The sequence below is a fragment of the Dermacentor silvarum genome, chromosome 1 (genome assembly GCF_013339745.2).
Source record: "Dermacentor silvarum isolate Dsil-2018 chromosome 1, BIME_Dsil_1.4, whole genome shotgun sequence".
Classification (NCBI taxonomy): Eukaryota; Metazoa; Arthropoda; class Arachnida; order Ixodida; family Ixodidae; genus Dermacentor; species Dermacentor silvarum.
The window spans coordinates 326,789,725-326,806,668 of NC_051154.1; the positions used below are offsets into that span (position 1 = coordinate 326,789,725).

The window sequence follows — 16,944 nt, forward strand, 5'->3', positions numbered from 1 at the left end:
TCGAGGCATCGAAGGCAAGCGACGTCAGAATGCAGGCATACCGGTATGTCAGGGACGACGTTCTCTCCATCGCAGCCGAAAGTGTGTGTAACCTCATTAAGAAACACAAAGACTTAACCAATAATTGAGAAGTATTTTATGGACCGTCGGCATTAACCCAGTGATAAACACCGGGGCCGCACGTTTTAGCTTCGCTGGTTAACCATCTGTACGGAGTGCTTGGGCGGCAATATTTATGTTTGTATAGCCTCGCGTTTACCAGATTGATTGAAAAACTTTAGTGACTTGTGAAAATCCAGCTCCGCTCCCCGGGAGTGCACTGTTGGAGTCCTTAGTCCAGGTCCCCAGCAGCCCTGGCCGTCTACAGCGCTCTACTAATCAAATGTTGCTGAATAGTATCTATAAGCAGCTGGTTAGTAGCTGTAATGATCTGTTGCTGATTATTACTAATTATTGCGAATTCATTATATGACTCATTAAGCAGAAAACCCAGCGTAGGCGGCGTTTGAATGACCAAACGATGGTCGAAAAAGTCAAGGGAGCCCATGTGAGCAAATCGAGGCAGTTGATGACGTCAATTAATGAAAATTTAATCAAGGCAAAGTGTATTTAGGCAGTGTGAATTAAGATGAATTTAATTGAGGCACAGTTCATTAAAATGGAGTTAAGACACTCAAAATCACGACTATTAGTGGAAGTCGAACCCACTACGCTGGTGTTAATTAAGGCAAAGTTCATTAAGGTCCAGTTAATTAGGATATAGTTAATTAAGGTGCTCGAACCCACGATCTTTGGTGGGAGTCGAACCCACTACATTTGGTATTAAGGCGAAGTTAATTAAGGCACAGTTAATTAAGATAGAGTTAATTATGGTACTCGAACCCTCGACCTTCGGTGGTTGCAATGTCTTCGCATTCATCCATGTAGGGATAACCAAGTGCCCTCTTCAATTTTTAAATTAATTAATCAGTTGAGTTACTAATTGTTGTTACTAATCAGCAGATGTAACTGTCAGCAGGCGAATCGGTTATTTAACTAATTAATTAGTGCTCATAGATGTTCCTAATGAGCAGTAGTAGCGGTCAGCAGGCCGATCGGTGCACTTATTTTAAAATAGTAGGAATAAATCCAAGACACGTTCTGTCGATATATACACTCTCAGCACTTCATTTCTGGACAAAAGAAATGAAGCTAGCACTACTTTCTTTCATCATAGCACCACATTCACAAGTGCAATGTTCAAACCTACATGCGCTTTGCTTGCTTGCAAGCTGATTTTACTTGCACATTCAAGGCACGTTCTCGCTGCAGGAACCGTGAATAAAAATAAAATTTGATAATACGGGTCGGCAACTCCTCAAAATGCACAGTGCATTTGAACACGCACAAGAGTGTCGCAAAAAGCACCGAGACTGCAGCAAAATACGCATGTATACACACCGCCAAACCACGTGAACAGCCACGAACAGTGGTTCGCCGCCCCCTGGGCGCCGTGCTGACCGAGCAACACCAAATTGCGACAGCAGCGCCACGTGATCCGAAAATCGATGGCGGCTCCCACGCAGTCCCAGAAGTTTGAAAACTGAACCCATAAGTCAGCAGCGTGGGAGAATACTCAGTCACACTCACTCACAACAACTTTTTCCAGGCCCCGCAGTCACTCACGTTCACGCTCACCTCCACTCACACTTACGTTCGCACTCACCTCCACTCACACTCACGTTCGCACTCACCTGCACTCGCACTCACTCACGTTCACACTCACCTGCACTCGCACTCACTCACGTTCACACTCACCAGCACTCGCACTCACTCACGTTCACACTCATCTCCTCGCACTCGGTGGCACTCACACTCACTCACGTTCACACTCATCTCCTCGCACTCGGTGGCACTCACACTCACTCACGTTCACACTCATCTCCTCGCACTCGGTGGCACTCACACTCACTCACGTTCACACTCATCTCCTCGCACTCGGTGGCACTCACACTCACTCACGTTCACACTCATCTCCTCGCACTCGGTGGCACTCACACTCACTCACCTGCACTCAGACTCACTCACTCTCACTCACCTCCACTCACATTCACTGGCACTCACCTCCACTCACACTCAGTGGCACTCACCTCAACTCACTGGCACTCACCCACACTCACACCTTTGAAATGAGTGCGAGTGAGTGAGTGAGTGCGCCGACCTATGGCGTGAGTGCCACTGAGTGTGAGTGCAGGTGAGTGCGAGTGAGTGCCACTGAGTGGAGGTGAGTAGAGTGCGAGTGAGTGCCAGAGGAAGCGCGCTGCTTCTGTCGCGCGTCAGGCATTGAAGGGGGGGGGGGGGGGGGTCGTTTTGCTCCGGCGGCGGCCGCGTGGGTTTCGTATCTCGAAAGCGATCTGCGACAGGGAAAAAGTGGCGCGCGCGCCTCCTCTTCAAAGCGATTTGTGACGTGAACAATGTTCAACTAGAGCCGGTAACTTCGTATGCGCGGTGTTTTCGACGTTTAGTTCGCTTTGAAGCGACAGGCGGCACGAAGGTCAATTCACTCGTGGCTATAGCTGCGCCTCCTTACTCCAGCTTTCTGACAGCGAGTTTCCGCGGTCATCGAGCGAGATGCGTTCATGTTTACCTATTCGCGCGTGACACCGTGCTTGTCTATTTAGTTAGTAGGCGAATGTTTACAAGTTTATACGGCCCATTAAACTACTATCCTTGCTTCGTATAGCTCTCTACTAATTTGCTATCAAAATCGAAGCTTCACCTTTCGGGGAAAACTGCGAGATTTTCTTTAATACACCAGGGAATATGTATGGGCTGGAGCGCTGATGGCAGACATATCCAAATCATGACTGGCAAATTTTGCCATGACTTCCACTGAGTGAAGACGTTAATTACCGTGTGATTTGCTACAGCTTCGCTGGTCATGCCGCCTTCAGAGGTTGTAGTGGCTCCTCATTTTCTTCCTGCTTCCCTCTTAAACGTACACGTAGAGGCTCCTTATATAAACAGGCAGAGCGGAAGAGGGACTACCCAAGTTAGCACAGAGTAACAGACACGCACGCCCGCATACATGGAGAAAAAGCGAAGATGCAATGATAGATAGCGCTTTGTTCTCCCTTTTGCGTTTGTTTCGGCGTTAAGTGGCTGACTATGCGGACAGTCAATCTCTCCCTCTATTTCCCGCTCTCTTGGATAAATCCGACCGAAGGGGAGCTTAGCGAGCACGGGCGGCAAGCATGCACACGTCTAATGTCAATGACAGAGAGAGTTTGGGGCTGACGTCAATGTTTATGTCACCATGAATAAAATGAAACGAAAACTTTAGTCGTGCTAGTTTTGCTCTACTTTGCAGTGTTAATAAACCAGCTCTCTTTAATAATTTAGTCAATGAATCCGTTAATTTGTATTTATTAAAACATAACCTTATTGCCTTCCTCTGCACCCATTTATACAATGCAATGAGTTATTTTGTGTACGGAAACCAAACAATATTGGCGTGCCCCAACACTGTTTTGTGTACGGAAACCAAACAATATTGGCGTGCCCCAACACTGTTCGAACAAGCATTTTGTAGGCCAGCAAATTTTATCTGGGGGCGAAAGACGAAGGTGTCTTCTCAGAAAGAAGAGTCGGTTTAGTGCTCAGCATGTACATTGATTTCCACTTGAGGTTATTTTGTAAACATGGCTTTCCCATTGGAGAGCGTATGTTAAAGTGACACCTAAATAATTATGCTGAAATGCACAAGTGAGAGGTGTGTCATTAATAATGTAAGTAAACTCAGATATCTGTTTCTTTCTTACTGTTAGCGTTACAGATTTTTCGGCATTTAGAGTCATCTGTCACTCCTGACACCAAAGAAAAGGCAGAATTTTGTATATGGTGATTATCACTGTGATTAATTTCGCGGTACGAAATACAATAGTCAGCGAATAGACGGATGTTACCATATAATCGGGAAGGCAAATTTTTTATGTATATTAAAAATAAACCTGGGTCCAAAACACTGCCTTGGCGCACTCCCGATGCAACAGGTGCTAAATTGGAAGCTTAGTTATGAATATACACGAATTGTGAGCGGTATAGATCGGCACAGTGACTCATGAGTGCACTCACTCACACTCGCACTCATTTCAAAGGGGTGAGTGCGAGTGAGTGCCAGTGATTGTGAGTGCGAGTGGAGGCGAGTGCGAGCGAGTGCCAGTGAATGTTAGTGCGAGTGCGAGTGGAGGCGAGTGCGAGCGAGTGCCAGTGAATGTTAGTGCGAGTGCGAGTGGAGGCGAGTGCGAGCGAGTGCCAGTGAATGTTAGTGCGAGTGCGAGTGGAGGCGAGTGCGAGCGAGTGCCAGTGAGTGTTAGTGCGAGTGCGAGCGAGTGCCAGTGCGAGTGTAAGTGAGTGCGAGTGTAAGTGAATGCGAGTGTAAGTGAATGCGAGTGTAAGTGAATGCGAGTGTAAGTGAATGCGAGTGTAAGTGAATGCGAGTGTAAGTGAATGCGAGTGTAGTGCGAGTGAGCGAGTGAGTGCAGGTGAGTGCGAGTGAGCGCCAGTGAGTGCAGGTGAGTGCGAGTGAGCGCCAGTGAGTGCAGGTGAGTGCGAGTGAGCGCCAGTGAGTGCAGGCGAGTGCGAGTGAGCGCCAGTGAGTGCAGGCGAGTGCGAGTGAGCGCCAGTGAGTGCAGGCGAGTGCGAGTGAGTGCAGGCGAGTGCGAGTGAGCGCCAGTGAGTGCGAAAGTGAGAGCGCCAGTGAGTGCAGGTGAGTGCGAGTGAGCGCCAGTGAGTGCAGGTGAGTGCGAGTGAGCGCCAGTGAGTGCAGGTGAGTGCGAGTGAGCGCCAGTGAGTGCAGGTGAGTGCGAGTGAGCGCCAGTGAGTGCAGGTGAGTGCGAGTGAGCGCCAGTGAGTGCAGGTGAGTGCGAGTGAGCGCCAGTGAGTGCAGGTGAGTGCGAGTGAGCGCCAGTGAGTGCGAGTGAGTGCGCCAGTGAGTGCGAGTGAGCGCCAGTGAGTGCAGGTGAGTGCGAGTGAGTGTGAGTGGAGATGAGTGCGAGTGAGCGCCAGTGAGTGTGAGTGGAGATGAGTGCGAGTGAGCGCCAGTGAGTGTGAGTGGAGATGAGTGCGAGTGAGTGCCAGTGAGTGTGAGTGAAAGTGAGTGCTGTGAGTGAGTTCAGGTGAGTGCGAGTGAGTGCCTGTGAGCTGAGTGCCTGTGAGTGAGTGCTGCGAGTGTGAGTGGAGGTGAGTGTGAACGTGAGTGAGTGCGGGGCCTGGAAAAAATTATGGTGAGTGAGTGTTCTCCCACACTGCCGACCTATGACTAGGACACCTCCACAAAGTCTCAGGGTCACCGAGATGGACACAAGTTCTTGAAAGCAAAGCACTGTTGAAGCACATGGCCGTCTAGTGTGTGGCACACCCAATGGCTTCTGTAGCAGCAGAAAGCACATGAATGCATAAGCTTACACACAATCTTAAGCTTTTCGTTGTTCTAATTATAAAAGTGAGCAGCTATCACAGAAGTAATAAGCTTATTGAATCACTTGATAGAGTCAAGCTTGTAAAGTCAAGTTGATACATCCTTTAATTCGACCTCAATTTTACTTTTCATTTAATTCGAACGCAGTGCAAGGTCCCAGCGAGAAACTATACATTGCTATGGTAACACAAAAAATGCCTCCCCCGTCAGTGCCTCCTTATGCATGCAGTGATTACTAAATGCTTGAAAAAAGAAATTCAACAGACGATGCTACTGCTTCTCCAGGCATGAAACTGTTTTATGTTTATCTTTTTGTGGCCAACGGTATTCCTGCCTGTGATGCCATTTGTTCTGTATCGTGTCACGCCCCTATATTTAGCAGTCTGTCCATTCAGCATGGTGTCGCGTGGCAATTACACAGCGTTTTCTATCAAGGTCAAGAAAGATTCTGTAGGATGTTTAGAAAGATGCCCCCCTCTCAGCAGGAAACCGATCGACAAGAAATATGGCGTGAAAAAACACGTTTGCAAGGGTAACACCGAATGAATGCATTAATTCATTTTGCCACCATTTGTACATTTGACCTTTGATAATTCCACCAAATCTTGTGATTTCGCAAGGATCGAATTCATGCCAGTTGACTCTACCTCCCTCCGATACCTGTAAAAGCAAATCAAGTGTACTGGGAATTCAGCAGCCCTCTCATAGTTTACGTAATTTCTGTAAGCACTTAATTCAACCAAGGGCGCAATCAGAGATCTTTGTTCATTTAGCGTTCTGTTCAGTTGCTGCAGCGTCACAAAGTGGCAGTATGCAGAATTTGTGACAACGGGAGGGAGAGAGCAGCCAATCACCGGCAAGCGTTGAACTCCCCGGAAGACAGACGCTTGAAGAGTTCGTCGTTTTCGAATCCAGAGTGCATTGTGGCCTCGCTCTACTGAAACTTTGTTGACGTCGCCTATCCCTGCCGCGAGGTCTCAACCACCCTCCGATGCAGCGTGCAAGGCAGCAGCAGGGGCAGTATTCTCAAACGTTCCACTTTGGCGATATTTCGATTTCGCTTTCAGGCGAGCGCCAATTGGCTGGTTGAAACAGGAAAATAAGTCGCGCCACCTAGTAATTCCAGTGTACGCCATTTTGACGTCACGGTGTCAGTGCGTGCTCCCAACACATATTAAATAACTGAACACGCCTGTGTCATACTAAGGCCAATACATTCGAAAACAACACACTTGAGCCACTCTGCACTCTCACGGTGTGCCCTCTCGTGTGTTTTGCAAAGTGTTCGAGTGCACGTGTTGGTAGCGCATGCTGACGTCACGGGTAAGCAGCCGGTTGACTTATTGAACGTGGCTATCGTCGAAATGGAACGTTTCAGAATACGGCCCCAGCAGTGGAAAAGTCGAAGGAAGAGGCAAAGAAAGCTTCGCTTTAAAAAGGACAGCTACTCGGCAATACCTTTATGCAGTTAAAAGGTCCCTAAACCACCTACGATAATACAAAAAAAAAAAAAACAATCACATGCTCTATCCTCCATCCTTTCCTAGACTTTTTCTGTGCACATTGTGATGCGATGCATGTGACATCAACAGGGTAAAAGCTCTCGATTGCTCTATCTAAGAGGGACATCAGTTCCATCCGGCGCAACTGCTTGTAGTTTGTGGGGATGCTAGACTCTCTTGCACCCCCTTATGTTGTTTTCCCCGCATGGCTTTTGCATTTCCTGTAATCTGGCTTCCTCACGTAGTCATACTCTGCTAATGCAAGCTAACTGCGGGATTACATAGGCACAAAAGGGACTAAGTAGCCTCTTTCGCTCTTGCTTGGGGTCAGCATAGTGCGCAGTCGTTTCGCGCACGCGCGCCGCAAACTTCGCGGGACTGACCTGCAAGAGGTTTTGGAGCAGGGCATCGTGCCCCGATAAGGATAGAGTCCCGATGAGTGGAAGTTACATGTTTTCAAACAAGAGCACTAATGTGATGTTCGGCACTGACATCGTGTCCATGTGTCTTCTAGAAAGGTAGACGGCGAGAAGAAAGCGCCCATGGAGATATTAGCGAAGGTGATGTAGGGCTCGTGCAGGTTTCCAAGGCAAAAATTCAAGGATATTCCAGGACTTTCCAAGACCTGTCACAGATTTTTCAAGGACTCAAAGCGGCATCTAAAGTAGGGTTTTTTTTTTACTCTAACATTCCCAAAAATGACTAGTTTTATAGCACTTGCAATAAATAAATGTATATCACAATTATAATAAAAATGTCTAGCCTTGATAACTTCTCAAATCGCAGCACAAAATGAACGCTTACAACAGCGGCTGAGATTTCTCCAGTATAGGCTGGGTAAAGTTCACCAAAATATTAAAAACATTCAGCATAGGGTTATTGCACTAAAATAAGAAGAAATAAATGTATATCCCAATGATGTGAATAATGTCTAGGCTTGATCACTATGCAAGTTCACAACAATACAAAAAAAAAAAAAGTTCACAAAACACAATGAATGCTCTCAACACCTACTATGACACTAAGTTCACAAAACACAATGAATGCTCTCAACACCTACTATGACTTCTCCAGTATAAACTGGGCAAGTTTACCTAACATTTCCAAACCATTCAGTGTAGTCTTGCTACACATCCATTATATTATAATTAATAGATGTATATTGCAATTTTGTAAAGCCATGTCAAGTCTTGATCATTTCTAAAGTCTGCAATATTCAAACACAATGAACATTCACAACAGCTGCTCAGGCTTCTGCAGTACTGAGTTGGGCTGGTTCATCAAACATTTCCAAAACATTCAGTATACCGTATTTTCCGGTGTATAAGACGCATTTTTTTCAGAATTTTTCGTCGGTGCGTCTTATAGAACTTTAAACGGAACATCGCGACAAACACAACGGCAGAAATGCGCCTCAAGTAGAAATATATGGCACCCATGCATACGCTTGCGCGTGACCCGCATTCCCGGAGCGAAACGTCACTGTAACTTTTTAAATCGCTTACGGAAAGAACAGGTGCATCTTGTACACCGGTGCGATTTATATACGTTTTTTCGGAAGAATTGACGTTTTGAGGGGGGTGCGTCTTTTACATAGGTGCGAATTATAGACCGGAAAATACGATGTTATTGCAGTTATATTTCATAAATAATGTAAACCTCCATCCAAAGGCACTGAGCATCAGCGATAAAATTGCTCCACTATAGCTCTCTTTAGCTTCACCTCACGCGCAAGAGTGAAAGTGGGAGAAGGCAGACCGACGGGCGAGGAGTGGAACGAATGATAGGGTGAGGAAAGCAGCGTAAACAGCACCGAAGCGCGGCACGGGTCTCTCATTCCGTTAGCAGTTTGACGCGGTGAAGCCTTTTATTTTTTCCGTGCAGTTCTGCAAAACGGAACGATGTGTGCTCGCGCCGGCGTATTGTTTCTGAAATAAGGAGTTTGTCAGATCGATGGCGATCTGCCACAAAAAGGAGGTCGCAATGTCGATATCAGAGTACAGTGCTCACGAAATTCAAGGATTTTCAAGTAAGGAAAAAAATTCCAGCACTTTCAAGGGCCTTGAAGCGCACTTTTCAATTTAAGGGTTTTCAAGGACTTCAAGGACCTGTACGCACCCTGTGATGAAGAGCACTTGCTCGCCTTCAAGCTGAGAGGGGTTTAGAGGCTATTTATAGAATCCCAACCTTTGCCATGGTGGCATACCAAAAGTTTCACATTGCTCACCCGCAGCATAGAAGTTTCTTTAAAGGCTGCGACAGCAGTACGATGACAGAGCAGAAGACAGCAATGAGGCAATCAGTGAAGTCTAGTTCATCTGCAAAGCTACATTATTCATGTGCAATCAAAGCGTCAAATAAGTATGAAAAGGTCAGTTAACACAATGACAATAACATAGGCAGCGGTAGGTGGCGCCATGTGCACTCAAACATTCTGTATGCACTGTGATCACAAATGGTGTCTGGTGCTAGCGATCAGTGAGCATATCTAGAAAAATATGCCACTATGGGCAACCAGCGCTAAAACTTCGCGTGCCAGCAGCAGCGCCATAGCACACAGCGTAGTGAGAGGTAGAAACAGTTTTCAGCTGCACATGCTGCGATTTCAGGTTATCAATTCCCCCGCTCATCTTCAGGTACATGGGTCCAGGTTGCTTTTCTCCACCGCGCATCAGGTAGGGCCGTATGGCCAGAGCTTGGCTCGATGCATAGAACGAAAGCGAACGTTGATACAGGCGCGCGTTCAGCTATCATCCAAAATGTCGTACCATTTTCGGAGCCTCCCTATCGGATGGTGTCAGCATATTTCAGCTGCACACCCAAACTGCCGTAGCACCTCCTGGTTCCCCATTGAGGGAGTAAGAAGATCAGTTTTGAGGAAATCATGCAGCTCAGAGAAAAAAACTGTTGCACAATCCTAAATATTTATTTTTTTCCGAAAACTACAAACATCTTGTCTTGCAACGAACATTTTATTATGAGAAGCAACTACCGGGTGACTGTCAGACCAACTAATTATGACATGCCGGTAGATAAACTAACGAGTTCCTTGATCAACAATGTTAGAAAGCATGTCCTTCAGATTTACCTGTGTAACTACTTTGTGTACAACGCTTCATCCTACAGTTAATCATAACACTGAGCATACTTTACTATTGTGGGTGTACGTTGGTCACAATGTAATATCTATGGGGAAAGGGCACGTCAGTAATAAGAGATTGAGCAACTGCACTTGCAATAGCTGATAGGTGTCATTACCCAACAGTTACCACCACGGCAGCAACATACATAATGTGAAGGCAGGGAGTCCCAACAAGGCTTCATCCTTAGGTTTGCCTGTTGTGCATAGTGTATCCTTCAAACAGCAGTCAACGGAAACGCCACCAAAGTAGATTGGCAGAAATGTACCTTAGGATCTTGTTCCATGTGCCCTCGTTTGGAGGGACAAACTAACGCCAGAGGCGTAATGAAGACACTGACCAGCTGTCGTCCGAGGATTCTGTCTCCGTGTGCCCAACGGCAGTAATCTTGCGGGCTGTGGCCAGTCTTCCATCTGCGACTTGCTTTTGAGAACTTGGGAAGATCACACTCAGTATCAGAGTCTTCAGAACTTAGTTTCTCGCTGCCAGGTGATTGGGAATCTGCTGTCACATTGTCTTGAAAGGGCATGTCACAATGCTTGTACACTGTCAGTCTGGAGACGCTCAAGTTTAACGACTGGAACTCCCCTGCTCCGGACACCGAGGAGCACAGCCAGGCTGAAAAACAAATATATAGTTTCATTATTCTATGGCTTTCAGGAGATTTTTCTGGACTAGCTCGTACGTAAGACACAGGAATGAAAGCTGCATAAGCAAGCAGAAAAGGAACGGAGAAAGACTTGTTGACTCCCTTCTCGGGCTCAGTTAAACACTAGGCACAATAGTGCAACAACACTTGTGCCTGTATTATTTCTTTCCTCAAGCATTTTCTGCAGGTGAACAGTGCAGCTGCTCTACTATAATTACTTCGAATGTTCTCTTCCTCTAACAACAACTTATAAATGAAACACTTCATTGTTTGTAAACATCCAGCCATTTAGACCGAAATGTGCAATGAAAACGTGGATGGCCTGGATGGCATGGTTATTGCTAGCTGCTCAAGTTATGAGAATGCTATATAGATAAATTATTGCAAACATCTTAAGCAAATAAAAGAAATGGCAGTTGAGAGCATACAGTACAGTGATCCTGCATACCACAGCCCTAAGGAAACGCAATAGCAATAACAGTCCACCAAAGTTCTGTTCAAAGAAGTGAATTGAAACTGATGCAAAAAATGTACAGCTGGAATCGCTAAGAGCAGCTGGTTTTGTTGCTTTTAGAGCAGTTTAAGTTGGAGCATAAGTAAATGTAGAATAACATATGGTTCCTGACTAGATTGCAGACTGACAAAGAAGCTAATAGTGCTAGTAGTGAACTAGCACTCTGTCCTGTGCCCTGTCCTTTTCCACTAACAAGTTTTTCGTACAGGAAACCAGTAGCAGTAACAGCAACAGCACCAACTACCCCAACTCTCTTCTTTAGTTAAGCTGACGTTTCTCCTTACTTGGCACTTTTAACCGATGAGATTGCCGACTGGACTGATGACTGAGCTTGGTCTTCCCATAAAGACTTGTGCGAGTAGTACTGGCTGGTGCCGCTGAAGGAAGAGACAAAAGTTACAGCAACTAATTAAAAAGAGTACCTAAAAAAGGAAGAAGGCTGAAATGTACCGGTTTACAGCTTCGGAAGATGATGCATTAATCAAATGCGAACAAATATAAGCTTTGCATCAATAGCACATGTACAAGGTTGTCCAGAAAGTCCATACCTCTTATGTTTTTTGTACCTTCAAAGATTCTGTATATGTTGGAGTAAAACTTCACTATGGACGAAAGCACCCAAGAACTGCACTATGCTGATGACAGATGACAACCCGGGGCCACAATATTACTTTAGACAGACAGCAGACATCTGAATAGTGCAACAGTTTGCCGAATGAAAAGGGATGAGGGCTGGCTTCCGAGCACAAAGTGCTGGTGTGTGGCACCATGCTATTTTGAAAAAAAAAAAAAGAACTTGTTGGACTATCTGGTTGAAGCTTGGGGAAGTCATTGTAGTGCAAATAAGATGGACAGAAAGAACAGCAAACGAAACAACATAGGACCTGTAATGTCCAGTCCCCTATTCTCTATCTTATTTGCACTACTACCCCATGTCACTTTCTCTTGTGGGGCTGGATCAAGGAATAAGTATGTCCAAATAGGCAGCAGACTAGCATACGAAGGCAATTTGACATAGATGTTGTTGGGATCATTTGCAAGTGCTCAAGCACCAAACAGTGGGCCTTAGAAGATTTCAATCACTTTGACTGCAACCTAGAAAATAAAGTCCCAAGGGACATCCTCGTACATCCAAGGCAGATCAACTTGTTACTTTCATTTCAGTCTCTTAAGTACAAGGATGCTTAGTGTATTAAGCACAGTTAGAAGTGTGATTGAGACCTAGTGCTGAGTCTATTATGCCGAGACTATTTGCACACCCCTATCAATGCAGACAAAGTTAATCTTGTATGTAGTTTAAGATTACAGCTTAAATGAACGCAAATAAAGTACAACAATGCAATGCAAAATTTTTTCCAAAGAACAGTCATTTAAGCGAAGTGTCCTTTTGCCACCAGAAAGTGTCCATGTTCTGTGGTAAAATATTCGCTTTCAAAAAGTATTGTGGCTGTTTCATATACGTTAGAGTCATTCTTATGAAATCGCCACATGCTAAGGCACCATGCACTTGGCAACAACACTACATTGTTGTGCTAGTATATTGAGGACGGTTACTTTCAAAGTACAATTCGTAGATGCTGTCAGCAGCGCTCCTATGCAGATAGATGCAGCCGGCGGAACGTTTTCTGCCAATCAGCGTCAACTTCAGAGGTGTGGCAGATAGGAAGAGCACTCGTAGTGATGTCACGCTGTTTAGAGCACATACTTCTATTTTATCTTAACAGCAGATAGCTCTTACTATTGCAGTACCATGCAATCTGTTGTGACAGTGGTTATTTATAAGCAATCTTCTGATGATATTGCTTGCAAAGTTATTAAAACAAGTGTTTCCATCACATCTCGCAACTATCAATTCTTCTGATATGCAGGAGACTGATAATCCTGGAACATGTATATACATACACACATATATACCGTAAAATTCCGAGCAAGCGCCCCCACCCGTGCAAGAGCCCCCCCCCCCCTAACTTCCCTGCTAATTTCAAATTTCCGCGCCGTTCCGGGAAAGCGCCCCCCCCCCCCCCCCCCTCCACACCAACGCTGGCCTGCCACATCCAGTCCACGAAAATGATGGCAAATTCGGCAAATCGCACCTGTGCACATCGGGCGCCCGGATGAGCCATTTCATCGAATCATGGTCGTACCCGGGCGCCCCAGTGGGCACGCGAGTGCATTGGGGCGAACTGCGGCTGGCGGTCTGTAGTACACGGACCGCCGGCCGACGGCGAGATCTGCCTCTCACACGGCACAAAGGAGTTCCCTGCGGCACAGTGACGTGACCACTCGTTGACTGAGGAGTGGTCGCGGCTATGCTCTGGCATTGCCGGCAGCTTCACCGCTGCTAATCGCACGCCACCGGTATCGTCGCTAGGCCTTTTTCAGTTCACTTCGAATCTGCAGCAGACGGCGCTTCAGAACGAACCGCCGACGCTCCCAAGCAGCAATGTTTTGTTACCGTCGTTGCCGCTTTACCCTCTCCTCGCAATAATTTCACACGATGAAGAAAACATGCCGATATTTGCGGCGCCACCAGCTGCGATGCGAGCATGGCCGAGCCGCGGTTCGCTGTCCGCCGTCAGTAGCCATGCACTGCAGCTGAGCTTCACTTGTATCGGAACTCTCATGAGTGCTAAACGTTTCACCGTGGACATGGTTTTTAATAAAGTGAACATTACGCGTCACTTTACTCTCGCGGACATAATTTTGCCTGGAATACAAGCTGCATAACCAATGTTCGCGTCGCCGGTCGCGGCTACGCGCCGGTGCAGCGTCGATGCGCTTTCTGTAGTTCTTTTGGTGGTTTTGAGTAACGGTGGTGTTGAGAGTGATAAACACCACTAACAAATCTTTGGCTTAATAAAGTTCATGTTCAATAAAATTTTAATGCTATTCCAACTTCACTTTTTCTTTTTGCGGAAAAATTTTGTCGTGGCCATCTTGAATTTTGGTGCCGTTCCGGGATAGCGCCCCCCCTAACTTTGCCGGTAATTTCGACTTGCTCGAGGGGGGGCGCTTGCTCGGAATTTGACGGTATACATACACATATATATACACTGATAGACTGCCTACTTAATTACACTACATTAGCTTATCAGTCATTAGAAAAAAAAAACAATGGTTACAAGTCATTAAAACTTTGTGCAGAAAGTGCCTTGTCGCTCTGTGCTTCAATGAAACTGCAGTCAGTTGAGGATATCTCAATATGCTTCACATGCTCTGAAACAAATTTGCTTTTTATTTCAGCACTGACCACAACATAGTCGGGAAGATATCTTCCCACTGCCGCAAGGACTTTCCCATTTCATCATCAAGAATGCATGCACAGTCCGCAGTAATTATGCATTTGTATGAGCGTGGACTCGTCATCTCGCCATGCAAATAAAATGCCCATTATCAGAGATAAAATGTTCGTCAAGAAGCATGGCAGGGCAGAGACACCAAAATTAAGCAAAAGGACACTCAATAGTTCCTAGCTAACTCGCATGCAATTCCGCTCATAAAGCATTCATATCCGTTTCAAACATTTATTTTTTAAAGCCGAGTAGCTAACTTAAAAAATGCTCATGTATGATTGACAACCATTTATTTGCTAAAGGTACTGTCTGTGCAATGCACGAACTTGCATTTCCCTTTCATGATACTGCAGGGTACCCAAGGATTGCATAGTGACGGAGGAATTTTTTTTTTTTTTTTGCTGTACAATGCCACACATTGCTTCAGTGCACAGTGAATAGTTAGTACAAGCCCATTCCGCTCTTGCGGTGACCGAGGCATACAGTTGCACTCTGAAAGTGTCGCATGGCATCTGAACCAGTATCTTTCACTTCGCAAACTATAGCCGCTGTAAACAGACTCTACTGACATTCGGAGTGTGTGGCTATAACCAAGTGTCGTGGCAGAGCAACCAAAGCAATGTTAACCAACAGGGGAGATAAGACACTTCTCAGAGGAACATTGAGCAATACGTCTCTCCTCGATAAAATTATTTCCAAGATGAACACAAATGACAAGATCAAAGAGGAAGGCATGCATGGAACAAAGACGTCGCCCATGATGCCCAGAGATTGCGGTTGGTTGATTACAGATTCTGTAGCGCGCAGTAGTAGGCCTCAGAAATGGCGATGGGAATATCAAGGGTTGAGAGACCATAGCATAGTTGCTGTCAAAAACCAGTCATGCATACTGCTGTTCCGCAAACCAATTCAACCTGGTGTAGACAGATTTTTTTTTTTTATGACCTTCGCCATGCGAAATGTTACGGAGGCAAGGTGATATGAGGCTTAACTGACAGCATCTTTTCTACATTTCAGAACAGGCGCCACCCATGCCACTTGCACAGTTGTGGCATGTCCCCTTTGTACCACATGTTGAAGGCAAGGAGCTCCTGTTAGGCAGGTTCGTGGCCATCCGATTGCTGATTAGATCAAGGCGGAGCACAAAATGTTGTAAGCTGTTTAGCGCAGATTCTAGCTACCAAAAGGTCAAAGAATCATTGATGGGAAAATAAAAAAAAGTTCTGGTAGAGGGCTTGCGGCCTCTTTAGAACTGCGAGATGAGTAGCCTGCAAAATCTGAGCTCACAAGAGTCTTTCCCAGTTTTAAGGCAAGGGCGTGAAAAAGCTTCATGTGGAGACTTCCCAGCAAGCATGCCAATAAGTGTCTACACTATTCTTATAAGCGTAAAACCACTGACACGCTTGCACAGAATGCTGCCAGCTGTTCTCTTATCGTTTTGGAATGCCTATGAATCAATGCAAGGGAATGCTCCCAATTTTAACGCCATGGTAGATGTCATTCAGAGTGAAGGCGTCTGGTGATGATCATCTGGTGAAGCCTGAGGTGGTGTTCTAAACACGGCACCAGAGCTCATGCCTAGCTCAAAGTCATCTTCTCGGCCATGGTTATGGCTATTAAGCTACAATGGCACTATTTCAATTAAACCTAACGTTCAGTGATAGATCACCCCCTTCCCTCTATTGCATACATTCCGCTCTTCTGGGGGTGGCACGAAGGTTCGGTAACAAGCCTGGTACAGAGTAACAGTCTTGCAATTTCAGTGATTTGGCAGCCGCTTTCTTGCTGGGCAGCATGTCTGCAAAGAAATCGCGAGTGTACTCTTCCAAGACTTGTTTTTATGTATCACACCATGTGACAGAGTAACACCGTTGCTGGACACTAGAAGAGTTAACGACGTTCGCGAATACTATAAGAAAGTGGGGGCTGCCCGTTCGATATGGAGCTGCCATCAACGAAACTGAAATCTACTGAATGTATCACAAGGTTAATGGCCCTGCTATACCATGCGTGCCTGAAGAAGGTTGGTTATCTGTCATTTGCCACACACACAGGTTCTCTGCATCCATGGTATAAACAAGCTGCTTTCCTCGAGCTTCGACAATCTTGCCACCTCACAGTGAATGGCGAGAACTAAACATCGCCACAACAGACCCGAGAAGAGGGGCAGTGACTGCAGAAATTAAAAAAGAAGAAGCTAATGTAGACTGATATCACATTAGGCCTCCTTCTGCTTGGTCGCACTTCCACACTGACCACTGCCACAGCAGGGGTAGCAAAGATACTGAACCGGCAGAAGAATACGTGAATTTTATGCCAAATGGAAAGCACTAGGAAAAAATGAAATCCTCGGGTTTTTTAACCAATGTAACCTGGGATAGAATGATT

The 16,944-nt window shown here is 45.9% G+C and overlaps 2 protein-coding genes across 6 annotated transcripts in view; one reads left to right on the top strand and one right to left on the bottom strand.

The window, feature by feature from the left end:
* Positions 1-16,944, bottom strand: part of LOC119437340 (uncharacterized) — a 583,955-nt gene that overhangs the window by 366,343 nt on the left and 200,668 nt on the right. For 2 of the 4 annotated variants that reach the window (XR_007464963.1, XR_007464962.1), the window contains exons 2-3: positions 11,548-11,640; positions 9,911-10,718 (exon numbers count right to left, since the gene is read on the bottom strand). The exons of 1 other annotated variant lie outside the window; for it this stretch is intronic. The gene's annotated coding sequence lies outside the window, so the exon portion shown is untranslated. Of the gene's footprint in view, positions 1-9,910; positions 10,719-11,547; positions 11,641-16,944 lie in introns of those variants that run through there. One more of the 4 variants, XR_007464964.1, reaches the window with a different exon arrangement.
* Positions 1-16,944, top strand: part of LOC119437342 (uncharacterized) — a 528,585-nt gene that overhangs the window by 157,838 nt on the left and 353,803 nt on the right. The gene's annotated exons all lie outside the window — the stretch shown is intronic.